This window comes from Bombus vancouverensis, unplaced genomic scaffold (genome assembly GCF_051014615.1).
Source record: "Bombus vancouverensis nearcticus unplaced genomic scaffold, iyBomVanc1_principal scaffold0018, whole genome shotgun sequence".
Taxonomy (NCBI): domain Eukaryota; kingdom Metazoa; phylum Arthropoda; class Insecta; order Hymenoptera; family Apidae; genus Bombus; species Bombus vancouverensis.
The window spans coordinates 255,403-260,258 of NW_027468910.1; positions in this window are offsets into that span (position 1 = coordinate 255,403).

Genomic DNA, 4,856 nt, shown 5'->3' on the forward strand with positions numbered 1-4,856 from the left:
GTTATATGGTATGACGTTATACCGAGTTACGTTATATGGGATGAAATTATAACGTATTGCGTTATATGGTATGACGTTATAACGTATTACGTTATATGGGATGACGTTATAACGAAAAAGGTTATATGGTATGACGTTATAACGTATTACGTTATATTGTGTGAAGTTATAACGTATTGCGTTATATGGGATGACGTTATAACGTATTACGTTATATGGGATGACGTTATAACGTATTACGTTATATGGTATGACGTTATAACGTAAATAGGTTATATGGTATGACGTTATAACGTAATAGGCTATATGGTATGACGATATATCGAATTAGGTTATATGGGATGACGTTATAACGTATTACGTTATATGGGATGACGTATTAACGTACTTCGTTATATGGGATGACGTATTAACGTATTTCGTTATATGGGATGACGTTATAATGTATTATGTAAAATGGGATGACGTTATAACGTATTACGTTATGTGGGACGACGTTATAACGTATTGCGTTATATGGTATGACGTTATAACGTAATACATTATATGGGATGACGTTATAACGAAATAGGATATACGGTATGACGTTATAACGTAATAGGTTATATGGTATGACGTTATACCGAGTTACGTTATATGGGATGAAATTATAACGTATTGCGTTATATGGTATGACGTTATAACGTGTTACGTTATATGGGATGACGTTATAACGAAATAGGTTATATGGTATGACGTTATAACGTATTACGTTACATTGTGTGAAATTATAACGTATTGCGTTATATGGGATGACGTTATAACGTATTACGTTATATGGGATGAAATTATAACGTATCGCGTTATATGGTATGACGCTATAACGTATTACGTTATATGGGATGACGTTATAACGAAATAGGTTATATGGTATGACGTTATAACGTATTACGTTATATGGTATGAAATTATAACGTATTGCGTTATATGGGAAGACGTTATAACGTATTACGGTATGTGGAACGACGTTATAACGTATTACGTTATATGGTATGACGTTATAACGTAAATAGGTTATATGGTATAACGTTATAACGTATTACGTTATAGAGGATGACGTTATAACGTATTACGTAATATGGGATGACGTTATAACGTACTACGTTATATGGGACGACGTTATAACGTATCGCGTTATAGAGGATGACGTTATAACGTATTACGTAATACGGGATGACGTTATAACGTATTACGTTATATGGGACGATGTTATAACGTATTGCGTTATATGGGATGTCGTTATAACGTATTACGTTATATGAGATGACGTTATAACGTATTACGTTATATGGGATGACGTTATAACGAAATAGGTTATATGGTATGACGTTATAACGTAAATAGGTTATATGGTATGACGTTATACCGTATTACGTTATATGGGATGACGTTATAACGTAATACGTTATATGATATGACGTTATAACGTAAATAGGTTATATGGTATGACGTTATACCGTATTACGTTATATGGTATGACGTTATAACGTAAATAGGTTATATGGTATGACGTTATACCGTATTACGTTATATGGGATGACGTTATAACGTATTCCGTTATATGGGAAGACGTTATAACGTATTACGTTATATGGGAAGACGTTATAACGAAATAGGTTATATGGTATGACGTTATAACGTATTACGTTATATGGTATGAAATTATAACGTATTGCGTTATATGGTATGACGTTATAACGTATTACGTTATATGGGATGACGTTATAACGAAATAGGTTATATGGTATGACGTTGTAACGTATTACGTTATATTGTGTGAAATTATAACATATTGCGTTATATGGGATGACGATATAACGTATTACGTTATATGGGATGACGTTATAACGTATTACGTTATATGGGATGACGTTATAACGTAATAGGTTATATGGTATGACGTTATAACGTAATAGGCTATATGGTATGACGTTATACCGAATTAGGTTATATGGGATGACGTTATAACGTATTACGTTATATGGGATGACGTATTAACGTGTTTCGTTATATGGGATGACGTTATAATGTATTATGTAAAATGGGATGACGTTATAACGTATTACGTTATGTGGGACGACGTTATAACGTATTGCGTTATATGGTATGACGTTATAACGTAATACATTATATGGGATGACGTTATAACGAAATAGGATATACGGTATGACGTTATAACGTAATAGGTTATATGGTATGACGTTATACCGAGTTACGTTATATGGGATGACGTTATAACTTATTACGTTATATGGGATGAAGTTATAACGTATTTCGTTATATGGGATGACGTTATAACGTATTACGTAATATGGGATGTCGTTATGACGTATTACGTTATGTGGGACGAGGTTATAATGAAATAGGTTATATCGTATGACGTTATAACACAATAGGTTATATGGTATGACGTTATACCGAATTACGTTATATGGGATGACGTTATAACGTATTACGTTATATGGTGTGACGTTATAACGTAAATAGGTTATATGGTATGACGTTATACCGTATTACGTAATATGGGATGACGTTATAACGCATTACGTTTTGTGGGACGACGTTATAACGTACTGCGTTATATGGGATGACGTTATAACGTATTACGTTATATGGGATGACGATATAACGTATTACGCTATATGGGGTGACGTTATAACGTAATAGATTATATGGTATAACGTTATAACGTATTACGTTATATGGTATGCCGTAATAACGTATTACGTTATATGGTATGAAATTATAACGTATTGCGTTATATGGGACGACGTTATAACGCATTACGTTATATGGGATGACGTTATAACGTATTACGTTATATGGTATGAAATTATAACGTATCGCGTTATATGGTATGACGTTATAACGTATTACGTTACATGGGATGACGTTATAACGAAATAGATTATATGGTATGACGTTATAACGTATTACGTTATATGGTATGAAATTATAACGTATTGCGTTATATGGGAAGACGTTATAACGTATTACGTTATGTGGGACGACGTTATAACGTATTGCGTTATATGGTATGACGTTATAACGTAAATAGGTTATATGGTACAACGTTATAACGTATTACGTTATAGAGGATGACGTTATAACGTATTACGTAATATGGGATGACGTTATAACGTATTACGTTATATGGGACGACGTTATAACGTATTGCGTTATAGAGGATGACGTTATAACGTATTACGTAATACGGGATGACGTTATAACGTATTACGTTATATGGGGCGATGTTATAACGTATTGCGTTATATGGGATGTCGTTATAACGTATTACGTTATATGAGATGACGTTATAACGTATTACGTTATTTGGGATGACGTTATAACGAAATAGGTTATATGGTATGACGTTATAACGTAAATAGGTTATATGGTATGACGTTATACCGTATTACGTTATATGGGATGACGTTATAACGTAATACGTTATATGATATGACGTTATAACGTAAATAGGTTATATGGTATGACGTTATACCGTATTACGTTATATGGTATGACGTTATAACGTATTACGTTATATGGTATGACGTTATAACGTAAATAGGTTATATGGTATGACGTTATAACGTATTACGTTATATGGGATGTCGTTATAACGTATTTCGTTATATGGGATGACGTTATAACGTAATAGGTTATATGGTATGACGTTATAACGTAATAGGCTATATGGGATGTCGTTATAACGTATTACGTTATATGAGATGACGTTATAACGTATTACGTTATATGGGATGACGTTATAACGAAATAGGTTATATGGTATGACGTTATAACGTAAATAGGTTATATGGTATGACGTTATAACGTATTACGTTATATTGTGTGAAATTATAACGTATTGCGTTATATGGGATGACGTTATAACGTATTACGTTATATGGGATGACGTTATAACGTAAATAGGTTATATGGTATGACGTTATACCGTATTACGTTATAGGGTATGACGTTATAACGTAAATAGGTTATATGGTATGACGTTATACCGTATTACGTTATATGGGATGACGTTATAACGTATTCCGTTATATGGGAAGACGTTATAGCGTATTACGTTATATGGGAAGACGTTATAACGAAATAGGTTTTATGGTATGACGTTATAACGTATTACGTTATATGGGATGACGTTATAACGAAAAAGGTTATATGGTATGACGTTATAACGTATTACGTTATATTGTGTGAAATTATAACGTATTGCGTTATATGGGATGACGTTATAACGTATTACGTTATATGGGATGACGTTATAACGTAAATAGGTTATATGGTATGACGTTATACCGTATTACGTTATAGGGTATGACGTTATAACGTAAATAGGTTATATGGTATGACGTTATACCGTATTACGTTATATGGGATGACGTTATAACGTATTCCGTTATATGGGAAGACGTTATAGCGTATTACGTTATATGGGAAGACGTTATAACGAAATAGGTTTTATGATATGACGTTATAACGTATTACGTTATATGGGATGACGTTATAACGAAAAAGGTTATATGGTATGACGTTATAACGGATTACGTTATATTGTGTGAAATTATAACGTATTGCGTTATATGGGATGACGTTATAACGTATTACGTTATATGGGATGACGTTATAACGTATTACGTTATATGGGATGTCGTTATAACGTATTACGTTATATGGGATGACGTTATAACGTAATAGGTTATATGGTATGACGTTATAACGTATTACGTTATATGGTATGACGTTATAACGTAAATAGGTTATATGGTATGACGTTATAACGTATTACGTTATATGGG